The 13,994-nt window shown below is 41.6% G+C and overlaps 1 pseudogene; it reads right to left on the bottom strand.

Moving 5' to 3' along the window:
• Positions 1–11,711, bottom strand: part of LOC138070218 (cytochrome P450 2J2-like) — a 48,679-nt pseudogene extending 36,968 nt beyond the window's left edge.
• Between the last annotated feature and the right edge of the window lie 2,283 nt (positions 11,712–13,994).

Raw genomic sequence — 13,994 nt, 5'->3', positions numbered from 1 at the left:
GGCCCAGTGGTAAAAAATCATCTTGACAGTACAGGAGATGCTGGTTTGAACCCTGGGTTGGAAAGATCCCCCGGAGAAGGAAATGGCAACCCACTCCAATATTCTTGCCTGGAAAATCCCAAGGACAGAAGAGCCTGGTGGCCTACAGTCCATGGAGTCACAAAGACACAATTAAGCACACAGGCAGGCAAGGTGACCCAGGCCATCACAACAGGCCAGAAGCAAATCCCCATGTAAGGAAGGAAGCAGGAAGGAGGCAGATCACAGCTGTGATTTTCATGATGTGCTTTATGACTTCCGAGCCACTTAAAGCCCATATTTCCTCTGATCTTTACAGCATTTTTCCCTTTAGAGATGGAATCATTGTCCACTTTAAATCCTCTGGATGAAAATGAAATCACTCACAATATAATTGATTTGTTCAAGGCCCCACTGGAGACGGTAAAGCTGGGGTTTGAATTCGGTTTCCTCTGAGTCCAGTTCCTATGACCTGTCCTAGAGGCACTGGATGCTGGTCCCTCACTTCTGAGCCTTGGCTGGGTGGGAGGGGGGAGGAACAGGCCCATCCTTCCTGCTTTCCTTCCCCTCCTCCTCCTGACGTCTCTGGCCCGAGGAACAGCACAGAGCTAGTGGCTGACTGGGGCGAGGGTCAGTTTCACTCTGAACTTCAGGCTCAGCTCCTTGTTGTCAGGCCAGTTCTGGTCAGTTGTTCTCCAAGCACACCCAGTTTCCTGAAAGACAAAAATATGAGTTACCTGTTCAGTTGGTGTCTGTAAAAGCAAGGAGTGAAACCTTCTACCTCTTCTTGCAAATCCTGAGCAAAGGGAGTGTCTGCCCAGCCCTGGGCCTTTATGTACTCAGCTTATTTGATCACAACCACCTGGGTTAACCTAAGCCCAGCGACCTAAATACACAATCACACGCTACATTGCTTCAGGGGTTAGGCTGCTGAGGCACAGGGTGAAGAAGGTACAGTCTGTGGATAGAACAAGAGAGGGGTTGGGTTGAGCTACAAATGACACCTAGCCTAAAGTCTCAAAAATCCATTAGCAAGCGATAATTATAAAAAGAGAGAAAAGAAGAATTCTGTTTTAATTTTTCTCAATCTTCATTTTTTTGGTAGTTATTATCATTATCTTTCTTTCTTTCTTTTTTTTTTTTTACTTTACAATATTGTATTGGTTTTGCCATACATCAACATGAATCCACCACGGGTGTACACGTGTTCCCAATCCTGAATCCCCCTCCACCTCCCTCCCCATACCATCCCTCTGGGTCATCCCAGTGCACCAGCCCCAAGCATCCTGTATCCTGCATCAAACCTAGACTGGCGATTCATTTCTTATATGATATTATACGCATTTCAGTGCCATTCTCCCAAATCATCCCACCCTCTCCCTCTCCCTCTGAGTCCAAAAGACTGTTCTATACATCTGTGTCTCTTTTGCTGTCTTGCATACAGGGTTATCATTACCATCTTTCTAAATTCCATATATATGCATTAGTATACTGTATTGGTGTTTTTCTTTCTGGCTTACTTCACTCTGTATAACCGGCTCCAGTTTCATCCATCTCATTACAACTGATTTAAATGTATTGTTTTTAATGGCTGAGTAATACTCCATTGTATATATGTACCACAGCTTTCTTATCCATTCATCTGCTGATGGACATCTAGGTTGCTTCCATGTCTTGGCTATTATAAACAGTGCTGCGATGAACATTGGGGTACACATGTCTCTTTCAATTCTGGTTTCCTCGGTGTGTATGCCCAGCAGTGGGATTGCTGGGTCATAAGGCAGTTCTATTTCCAGTTTTTTAAGGAATCTCCACACTGTTCTCCATAGTGGCTGTACTAGCTTACATTCCCACCAACAGTGTTAGAGGGTTCCCTTTTCTCCACATCCTCTCCAGCATTTATTGCTTGTAGACTTTTGGATCACAGCCATTCTGACTGGCGTGAAATGATACCTCATTGTGGTTTTGATTTGCATTTTTCTGATAATGAGTGATGTTGAGCATCTTTTCATGTGTTTGTTAGCCATGTATGTCTTCTTTGGAGAAATGTCTGTTTAGTTCGTTGGCCCATTTCTTGATTGGGTCATTTATTTTTCTGGAATTGAGCTGCATGAGTTGCTTGTATATTTTTGAGATTAGTTGTTTGTCAGTTGCTTCATTTGCTATTATTTTGTCCCATTCCGAAGGCTGTCTTTTCACCTTGCTTGTAGTTTCCTTTGTTGTGCAGAAGCTTTTAATTTTATTTAGTTCCCATTTGTTTATTTTTGCTTTTATTTCCAGTATTCTGGGAGGTGGGTCATAGAGGATCCTGCTGTGATGTATGTCAGAGAGTGTTTTGCCTATGTTCTCCTCTAGTAGTTTTATAGTTTCTGGTCTTACGTTTAGATCTTTAATCCATTTTGAGTCTATTTTTGTGTATGATGTTAGAAAGTGATCTAGTTTCATTCTTTTACAAGTGGTTGACCAGTTTTCCCAGCACCACTTGTTAAGGAGATTGTCTTTAATCCATTGTATATTCTTGCCTCCTTTTTCAAAGATAATTTTTCTCAATCTTTAAAAGAAAACTGTTGAGAAGTATAAGAAAGTGAACATCAGATCACAGTTTCTCAGGTACAAGGAATCTTCTCTGCATCACATTTCCCTCCTTCATGACTGGGAATCTCCCTGCCAGGGCGACCCATGCAGGGCTGACCCCATCTAATCCCACCGGTGAGTCACCTGCTCCAGGCTTCCCCAAACCCCTCCTCTTCAGGATGCCATCCTCCCCCACTTGGGCTACAACACCCCACACTGGGCTCTACCACCATCTCTTGTGGGTGTTCTATAATTACTTGGTTTCTCCCTAATTAATACATGTTCAAAGCAAAAGTGAAAAAAGTTGTGAAAATTATAAAGATAACAAAAGATACTTATAATCCACAAATACAGAGAAAACCTTTGTTAACATTTGACATATTTCCTCACTGTCTCTGTGAAGATTCTCCTACACACCATCACTGGGATTACTCTCTGTAATTAATTCTGGGAGCTGCTTTTGCTACTTTGTATTTCCCCATGTAATGACATATTTTTGAAAAATAGTTAATGTAGTCTGTCTCTATTTTGTCCTCTGTCTGTAACCAGTGTTGAGAAATAGAATTAAAGAGTATCTGTAAAAGTGTTTAATAAATTGAAATATGTTTCAGAATTATGCCATTTTTATATAATTCTATGCCTGTATTTCCCAGCAGCACAAGTCTAATTATCTCTGTTCCTCTCATTCTGACCTCTTTACCAGTTACTAATATAACACTGAGAAAATTGGTTGACATTGCAGCAAATGAGGAAATTTGTTCAAATGGCACCAAACCTGCTGCATTGGAAATACCCCCAATTCTAGGAGAGTCTAGATATTGTGACGAAACTGGGGTCACAGAGTCAGGAGCCAGTGTTGGAGTACTGGATCAGCTCTGGGCTATAACTAAATGGCTTATTCTCACCGAACAAAACCGTTCTCACTCATCAAACTGGAGAAATAATTTCTCTCCTAACTGTGTTATGTGGCTGGCAGGATACCAGTAAGACAGGAGATGAGAATTTGATCTTAAAATCATGAAAAGCAGGGATACCTTATTTCAAGGCTTCATGTTGGATTATATGAAACATGGAACTTCTCCTTGGTGTTTCCAGTAACTGGCCATCACTAGCAAACACATCAATTACCTCTCTAAGAATTAGAGAATTGACCGAGAGTTTTTTAAAAAAAGATCTTTCAAAGCTTGTTGCTATGATCCAGTGACTTAAAAAAAAAAAAAATGAGGACTCAACCTCTTGCCTTTCATGAAACTGTCTGCTGCTTTGTTGGATAAAAAGGGAAAAACTGAAATGAAGAAAGAAAATATAAGTGTGCAATAATACCTTTGTCATCTGCCCTGACTGTGCATATGTCCTAAGCCCCTACCTGACTGTTTTTTCTAAGGAAAGGGAAGGAGCTATATACATACCATTCTTTCAAGTAAGCTTTCTTTACAAAGTACTGGATCAGGAATGAAGGAAAGCAATTGTGCTCCAAAGATGGGAGTGTAGTAGGAATAAACCTGACAGGGGCGTTGACACTGTGACTCAGTGGAGTTTGGAGTTTCTATTTGCTGTTCTGTTTAGCTAGGCCTCATTCTGTTATGACTGATAGCATCCCCAAATTACTTTCCTTCTCTGAATTTCACTCAGGCAGAAAGACAGACAGTGAGATCACCTGATTTCAACACTGGCTCCAATTTCCCTCCTCTCCCTGAATCCACGTTGCCAGGGTCCAGCCCCGGTGGATCCAGGGTAATTCAAAGTGGGGACGGAGTCAGCGTCCTAGAAATTAATTGCTTAATTAAAGATATAGAGGGAGATTAGAAAGAAATAGTGTAGTAGGAAAATTAGTGGAGAAAAAGAGGCTGAATAACTTGGTTTACGTGGGATACCAATAAAGCTTCGAGACAAGAAGCTTGCACCACCTACGTAGGCCACCGGCGCCCACTTGAATATTGGAGGTTGCCCCTCCTTGGGCTCTCTCTCGTGTGGATCTTAAAAAGCCTGGGCAAAATTAGCAGGCTTGGCGAGCACCCACACTCCAGATGGGAATTCAGCCAGAAGGGGAAAGAAAGAATGACACGGGGGAATCAGTCTTTCCAGAAACTGATCCGATTTCTTTATTTTTTAGGTTTGCTTATATACATTTTGTTACACATAGAGACAAATGGAAATTTTAAAGTCACACGGGGGTCAGCAGTCCTGACCTTTATCAAAATCAGGTGCTTCACATAAATGTATAAAAAAAGGTCTTAGGGGTTTCACATCATCTTCTGGCCACGAGGCCTGCTGACATTTTATGACCCTTTCTTTCTGATAATGGTCAGTTAACCAGAAAACTTATTTTTCCCAAGGATGTTTTTTCTTAAACCAGGCGCCACCCTCTGAAGGTAGCAGATAAAGTTGCATTCTTATAGGGTGAGGGTGTAGTGGGTTACAACTAAGAAAGGAATTTATTTAACCTAAGGTTGACATGATTAATCTTAAAGGTTAATATTTATTTCTCCTATATGCTAGTTATATTCATTATAAGGGCAGAGAATATGGAGATTTAGCAGCAAACATCAGCCCAACAAATGAAAACCTTCACCAATGTTCCCCTTAAGATCTATTTAGTCTTAAGATAGTGATAAAGTTACATTTTTACATAGTAAGGACACAGTGATTTATAACAAAGTACAGTGATCTATAACAAAAGAGAAAATTCATTAACTGAAAATGTCTAGTATTGCTAACATCAAAAACTACTATATTTACTTTTCTATATTCCAAATACATTAATATATTCCCAGGTGCCTAAGGATATGGAGGCCTGGTGGCAATCATTGACTCAACAATGAGAAAAGCCCTATGCTAATTAAGATTTTCAAAATACTCCAAACTCTCTGTGCTGTTTACAGTTGAGAGGTGGTAAACAATCATGCGTCTAGTGGCAGGAGTGTGGATAATCCTGTCACACAAGCTAGTCTGCCAGCAGAGAGGTTTGACCTGAGACACCCTTGTCACGCCTAGGAATTTTTATTGACTGGAGCTGCAAGTTTACTCCTTCTCCGAGAGAACCAGTGGGGAAAAGCCCCCCATAAAGTCAGAGGTTGTAGGTGAGAGCATGAAACAGTAAAGTAGGTAGACTCTGGTTTTGGGGGTAGATGCTTGGGAACAGGGGGTTTCCTGAGGCTCGATCCCGCCTTTGCGTATGCGGAAGCCTCCTTCCTCATGACCTTTGCTATGGGCGGAGTTCCTCACACTGGCTCCCAGTACTACATCATTCACAATGTGATTTCATAGCTCTTCCCATAAAAATTGTGCTATTTTCCCTTTTCCTTGGACTGGAGCTCACAGTATGACCTGCATGGGCCCAGAAAGCAGTGGGAGTGCTGGTTACCTATTCCAAGCCTGACCCTTAGGAAGCACTGTGTGCTTTTCTTCCTCATGGGGTCTTATCTTCCAGATGTGCAACAGCTGGGCTATTTTCCTGGAGAGGAAACTTGGAAAAGAGCCCCATTGTCCCAGCTGAGGTCATCCTAGATCAGCCTCAGCCAACTGACTTTCCACACAAACGGAGCCCAGCTAAGATCAATGGAGCTCCCAGCTCAACTGTAGACTTGTGAGCAATCATGCACACCTATTATATTGCCACATTACAAGGGTGGAAACCTCAGTGACTTAAAATAATAATTGATACGTATGATACGAACTTGGAGAATAGCAAAATGGAGGGCTTTTGAATGGGAAAATGAATTACATTCTTATTGTTTTAGAATACTCGGTTAGAACTTGATACATAACCAACAAGGACCTACTGTATAGTACAGGGAGCTATACTCAATATTTTGTAATAACCTAGATAAAGGATATATATGTATGTATAACTGAATCACTTTTCTGTACATCCAAAATGAACATAACATTGTAAATCAACTACACTTCAATAAAAATTAAAACAAAAGAAAACTTTAGTATTAGGCCATTTGCTGCCAATTCCTTGGGCACATTACCTTGAATGAGAAATAACTTTCTTTTAACCCTAATTTCCTTACACTGAGAAAGGAGACTCTGATCCCTGTCCTCTTTAACTGTTAATAATTCAATTGCTCTAAGTCTTAAATAAGATAACTTGCTTGCAAATAAAATCTATAATTAGAACTATATGTAACACCTCTCAATAACCACCACAACAAAGAATGATTATAATACTTAAAACAACTGAAACTTTATACTGTAACAGGAAACATGAAGCTTTTATAGATGGGAAGACTGAAAGGTTTTCCTGCATCTCATATTGGCTTTCATGTTAGGAAGTGACTTGTCCAAATGAGCAAAGGTGGCAGAGAACCAGAGGAAGAAAGACACAGAAGATCTAATCAGAATCAGTCCAGATGCCTGCTAAACAGTGTCCTACTGCAGGAAAGCCTGGGCTCTGCATCATGTATACATGGGGTCAAATTCCAGTCCCTCCCTTTCTGTGCCTTTTTGGCATGATAAGCAAAATGATACTGTCACCAAAAAATCAATCTATATTTAATTTAATAAGAAAACTATTATGAATTTCAGAGTGCCAACTCACTGTGGCAAATAGTCATTATTTTGGGGAGATATTGCTAGGAAGGGCACACTTTTTGTTTTTGTACAAATTTTAAGTTAAAGGCAAAGCAAACTAAAATGAAATGAAAGCAATGATGCTGTAGCTGTTAATAGAGATCCTTTTAATTTAAAGTTGGAAACTGTTTCCTAAGGTTTATCTTAAATTACAGACTATACGGTAGACAATACAAACTGGACTGATGTAGAAAGGAAATAAGAGTAACATCACACATAGATTACTGTCTGTCCTTTTAGGAATATTCTTCAAAATGAAAGAGGTATGTATAGTCTTTCCATAGCACTTAACCTATACATTGTGTGGTCATCATTGCCATCATTGTTGATGGTAATTATGTACATAAATCTTACTTGTCTCCAATTTAACCTTCACCAGCACCAGTTATTTTCCTAAATTATGCATCTAATCATGTCACATTCCAAATTCAGGTTTTATATTTGATAAACCTGGTTAACATTGAGTTCTAACTCTGCCCCTGTGAGCTTTATGACTGTTGGTACCATTCTTGACCCTGCTAAGCTTCAGAGTCCTTCCTTATCCCCAGTGGTGACTGGAATTTGAACCTTGTAAGATTACACTACAATATATGGTCCATGGTGCCCTGGAGAAGGCGGAAGAGACTCACAAAGACTTGACACACACAACACATGTGTGCAAAGGTGCAGCAGTTCCTCAGGTTCCCACAGCAAGGCTGACAGCACCCTGAAGTCTCTCAGCATCCCCAACCCTCCACCTTCTGAGCCCAACCCTAGGAACTTGCTCTTTGCCATGGGAAAGCTTAAGATGATGGACTGGAATTAATCGCTGGGAATTTTATCAGGGGACTGTGATTACTTCTGAGTAAAGAATGGATCTCTGGAGGGACTTCGTGTAGATCTTGGGAGAGAACATGTATGTATCAATGAACATGTATGCAACATGTATGAATAATGTGACAGTGGGCAGGTAGTTCTGGACCAAAATCAACTGAGCTGCTCAGTGAAGAAGTAACTATGGGAGCTTCTACAACATGAAAAATATCTCATTCATCTAACTTTGTCCCATTAACTTCCATCCATTATCTAGCACACTCCATAGAAGGTTTAATAATAGAATCAGGTCACCCAGTGGAAGGAACCACTATCCTTCCTGGAATGCAGTAAGAAATCCAGGAGTCCTCCGTAGAGCCTCGCTTTCCCTCCTTCTGCCTTCATTCCATTCTTCACTGTGCTGGTCAGTTTCACTTGAGATTTCTCTTGATTCTATCACCGGCATTTTATGTCAACCACAACCTGGTCCAAGTTACTACCTTAGTTGCTCACACTCCTACAGTAGCCCATCCATGCCAATCTTCTCTTCCCCATCAATGTACTCAACACACTGAAAGCAGAGTTAGTTTTGGACATGATTTTATTATGCCACTTCTATCCACCCACTACACCTGGACCGTTATAGATACCCTTCGATAGTTCCCATCTCTCTTAGATGGACACGTCACCTGCCCCCTGTGTGAGCCACTGTCCTTCTGCCTGCACTCCCACTTCATCACATTTCTTTTAGTTTCTCAGTCATGCCATTTGTTCCCACTTGTTTCCATGCCTCTTTTCATGGCAGCCTCTGGGCATCCTCATGCCAGTGAGTACTGGCTGAAGCTGCCGCTGCCAGTGCCTTTATCCCTCATGTGAGCCAAAGCTGTCCCTGACTCCCTGCTTCTGCAGGGGATCCTCCAATACTAGCAGGTAGGTCTGGTCCAGTCTCCTATGAGGTTCCTGCCTTATTCCCTGGGTCCTGGTGTGCACACGATTTTGGGTGTGCCCTTCATATAATGAGTTTCTTTTCCCTGCACAGCCTTGTAGAGTTCCTGGGTTCAAAAGCTGCTGGTCTTCAAAGCTGCATTCTCTGGGGGCTCCTCCTCTTGTTACCAGACCCCCAGGCTGGGAAGCCTTACACTGTGCTCAGGACTTTCACACCTGTGACAGAACTTTGTTATTAATATAATTGCTTTCCAGTTTGCAGGTTGCCCACCTGATGGGGATGGGATTTGATTTTACTGCACTTGTGCCCTTCCTACCATCTTCCTGTGGTTCCTTCTTTGTCTTTGGATGTAATATATCTTTTTGGTAACTTTTGTTGTTGTTGTTAATGATTGTTCAGTTGATAATTGTGATTTTTATGTTTACATAAGAAGGGTTAAGCCCACAACCTCTTACCCTACCCTCCTGAGCTAACTGACGAGGCCCCAGGTTTGTGGGACCTAAACCTTACACAATTTGAGGAGCACGCTCACTGTGTATCCATGGGCAAGACTCTGGCTCACCTCAGTATCCACTTCCCCCTCTTTTTCCCTCTGCATTCAGTCTAGTTTCCATTGCTCCTCCGTTGCATGCAGAGGACTGGCACTCCTCAGCTTGGGGCTGTGTGGAGAAGCACTGCCCATGACACCGCCCAGGGTGATTATTCAAGTTGTTATTAAAAATCTCTGGACCTCACAGAACAATGCATTAGAAAAGAAAACCCCGTTAGAACCAGTCTGTTGAGATGGGATGGTTCCCTGGAGCTAAATCAATTGCTATGAATATGCACAGGTCATTTTGAACTCATTTAGCTCTCAGTGTCACCCACAAGATGGTCAATCAGCAAGAAAATAGTAAATGCACTCACTGCAGAAATAGCTGTTTTTCCTGGTTTGCAGCGATGGTGACCAAGGAAAACACAATGGGGAAGTTCCTCTGGTTTTGCTTTGAGAACAACCCCAGGTTCCATACACAAGCTGCTGCTGCTGCTGCTAAGTTGCTTCAGTCGTGTCTGACTCTGTGCAACCCCATAGACCGCAGTCCACCAGGCTCCTCCGTCCTTGGGATTCTCCAGGCAAGAACACTAGAGTGGGTTGCCATTTCCTTCTCCAATGTATGAAAGTGAAAAGTGGAAATGAAGTCGCTCAGTCGTGTCTGACCCTTAGCGACCCCATGGACTGCAGCCTACCAGCCTCCTCCGTCCATGGGAGTTTCCAGGCAAGAGTACTGGAGTGGGGTGCCGTTGCCACACACAAGAGGGACTCAGAAAAACTGCAGTGGGTCCTCAGAGATGGAACAAGGTGGTGTGCAGTGTGCAGAGAGGGCACTAGGGGGCATAGGAGAGCTGTCTGCTGAGATTGTTAAGAAGGGTGGGCAGAGTGAGAGCAGAATTGAGTTGGAGAGAACAGGAAATTTAACAGGGAATCACTGAGAACAATTGCCGGGAGACTCTTCCAAAGTCAAGGTAAAGCAGCTCCTGTGGAGAGAACATGTACATAGTAAGAAAAAGATGAGCCTGGAAATCAAAACAGGTTTGTTTCTGGAACCCAGCTCTGGTCACTTTGTAGTTGAGAATTCAAATGCAAAATTAATCATTCTCTGAGCCTGAATTTCAAATTTCTAAAAGGAGGATAACAGAATTATTCTGAAGACTGATAAAAACATTTTGAAAGAACCTTTATAGTCCATGGCACATAGTCATTGCTTAACAATTCTTTTCTGTTTTTAATACTTAATGCTACATAAGCTTGGATTCTTTTCCCTTGTGAGGTAATCTCATTAAGGGGCTCTAAATTAAAGCTGGAGAAATACCTTTGGGGATATTATGTTGGAAACACCAGTTTAATGTAATGTTGGTTCAGGTGATCTCAAATATGTATTCATATTTCAACATTCTATAGTCCCAGCATTGTGAAGGAGAATTTTCCAAAGTAAGTGCGGCAGATCCCTGTGAGAAGTTCTCCCAAGGCAAAGAAAAGGACCTCATAGCAAAGGCTGACTGAGAATTGCTGCCTGCTGTATCTCAACAAGTATTAACAATGCATGTGCTTGCATGTGTGCATGCTAAGTTGCTTGTCATGTCCAACTTTTTGCAATTCTAAGGACTGTAGCCCACCAGGCTCCTCTCTTCATGGGATTTCCCAGGCAAGAATGCTGGAGTGGGTTGCTGTGCCCTCCTCCAGGGGATCTTCCCAACCCAGAGATGGAACCTGAGTCTCCTGCTTTGCAGCAGACTAGCAAAGCAGTCTAGCACCACCTAGCACCACTTTAGCACTAGCACCACCAGGGAAGCTCTGACAATGCACATCACACAGTGAAAACACTGGGAAATTTCACAGCAAAGAAAAGCCAATCTTTGCCTGAACATATTTGACCTAGGAATCCGCCTTCTTCACCACAACACCTGTTAACATTTATTTGAACTAATTTTCTAAGGACACCAAATGAAGAAAAAAAATCTGGTATCACATCAACAGTAATACATCTCTCCTTCCATTTAAGTGTTTCCCTAAGACAAAAATACATGTGACTTTTCTAGTTAAGATTCTTACTATTTATAATAGGAGCTTGAAGACTTTGGCTGTTAGTGAACCTCTAATTACTTTGGGCAGGTGGTATCCAGCCAAAGTGGTGTCCAGTGCCACCTCCCGGGGCACGTTCATGGGGACGATGTTTTCCATTCTCAGCACCTCTTGGACGACAGCACTGGTGGAGGGCAGGGAGTCTGGAGCGGCTGAGTTTGGCTGTTGTGATGGGCCAAGCATGCTGTCAATCTCAGCTTGGACTTTTTCTGAAAAAAGCAGGGGAGCTTCTAGTTTCTATTTTCCCATAACTTTCATGCAGCCTGGTCAAACTAAAGAATGGAATAACCAGGATCATAACGGCTAAAGCTATAGTAGGCTCTCCAGACTAGCTCCTCAGGGAGGTATGTGAGTGGGAAGTGGGCCCTGGTGTGAGACAAATCTGGTGGCAAACTCTTGCTCCACAACATGTCTGCTGTGAGATCCTAAAGCTCTTTGAGCCTCAGTTTCTTCTCGTTATTAGTGACGGTGAATCCAATTTCCCTTTAGGAATATTGAGATTTATATGAACTGATTTATGGAAGCATATTGACCTGGGCCAGGTCCACCCACTGATGCACTGACCTTGGATTTTGGGGTTCGGGGCCATATAGAGAAGCCCCTAGCGCAGGGTGGTTGAAGTTGTGTCTGTCCAGAAAAGAAGAGGTCCGGGGTGTTGTAGATGAGATTTTCTTCATGCAAACTTGAATCAGCATTGCCCTTATGCTAGAAAGCACAGTGATTATTGGCTTATTCAGATGGTTCTTAGTTGCCACAACAAAGGTGGCTTCATCCTAAAGAGAACAAGGAAGGATATCCCTCCCCAGGAGAAATGACTTTCTCTTTGGCCATCTCAGGAGGCACAGGCTTAATTAGCATCCTCCTACCTAAATGCTGGAAGGTTTTGTTACCTTTGGTGGATGAAAATTGAGACAGTTATTTTTTTTAACTTCCATAATTTGGAAGAATCTATTATTATACTGGAATACAGCCTTTGGTTCCAATATTAGCCACACCATTCACTATGTGTACAACTTTATAGGAAGTGCTTAAAGCACAGTACAAAGAGACATACTCAAAAATACTACAGATAAATTAGAATGGAATTCTTACAGAGTGTTCAAGTGACCCATAGGAAGGCCAGAAAGGAGAAATAGAGGAATAAAAAAAGTGAAATAGAAAGTAAATAGTATAATGGCAGATGTATTTGTTCAGACCCCAAGAATTGTGCTAAGTGTAAATGATCTAGATTTATGAATTAAAAGAGAGAGTGGCAGAATGAAAACAATGACCCACCTATATGTTACATATAAAAACACATTCAAAATATAACCGTATAAGTAGGTTAAAAGTGAAAGAATGGAGAAGCATATGGTACGCAAATACTAATCAAAAGAGAGCTGCTGTGGCTAAATTATACTGGATAAACTTCAGGCAAAGAAAATCATCAGGGATGAAGAAGGACATTATGTAATAATTAAAGAGCCAGTTCACCAAGATAATGTAACAATTTTAATGTGCATGTGCCAAATAAAAGAGCTGTCAAAATAAAACTACCAGAACTACATAAAATAAAACTACCAGAACTGACTAGATACAGAAATAAGCCTCTAATTATAGTTAGAAACTTCAACACACCTCTCCTAGTAATTGATAGAATTAGTAGATAAGAAGTCAACAAGGGCATGGAAGCACTAAACAACACACTCATCTCTTCAGTCTAACTGACATATAGTACAGAATGCTCCACACAGCAACAGCAGAAGACAGATTTTTTCAAATATGCACGGACTCTATCTTGGGTCATAAAACCAACCTTTATATATTTGTTCAAAGTTGAAATCATATAGTTAAATGTCCTCTGACCCTAATGATCTCCAACTGTAAATCATTAACAGGTAAAGAAAACAAGAAAAGCTTCTAATACTTGGAAATTAAACAACATATTTCTCAAAGAAGGGTATACAGGTTTAGGATCTTAGCTTTAAAATTCTATATACTAATCCTGTCGCTTAGTGCTCCCAGTTGGGTATTTCTCCTAGAAAGTGATAAAGCCATCTCCTTCTGAACTTGAGTTTGTAAAACAGGCTTGTGTTGAAAGTGCTCCAGGCATTTCTATCGATCTAGAACTATTCTTTGCTGAGTACCAACAATAAGCTATGTTGCTACTGCTACTGCTAAGGCACTTCAGTCGTGTCCGACTCTGTGCAACCCCATAGAGGGAAGCCCAGGAGGCTCAATGAACATTCCTTTTATTTCATCATCACAACCACCTACCATGGTCCTATTTGTCAGGAAGATACCTGTGCTGAGAGGCAGGGAAGAAGCTGATGATTCTTGAGAGTGTTGGGTGTTGAAGGGAATTTTAAGGAATTCAGAGTGGCCACAGTAAGGGAACACTGAGGTAAGAAGACTATAATGTGGAAAGAGGCTACAAGAAGGGATCCATGTGGCTCCTTAAGGAATATGAACTCTGGGAAGCAGCAG

This window comes from Capricornis sumatraensis, chromosome 2, assembly GCF_032405125.1.
Source record: "Capricornis sumatraensis isolate serow.1 chromosome 2, serow.2, whole genome shotgun sequence".
NCBI lineage: Eukaryota > Metazoa > Chordata > Mammalia > Artiodactyla > Bovidae > Capricornis > Capricornis sumatraensis.
This window is presented reverse-complemented; position numbering and strand designations above follow the sequence as displayed.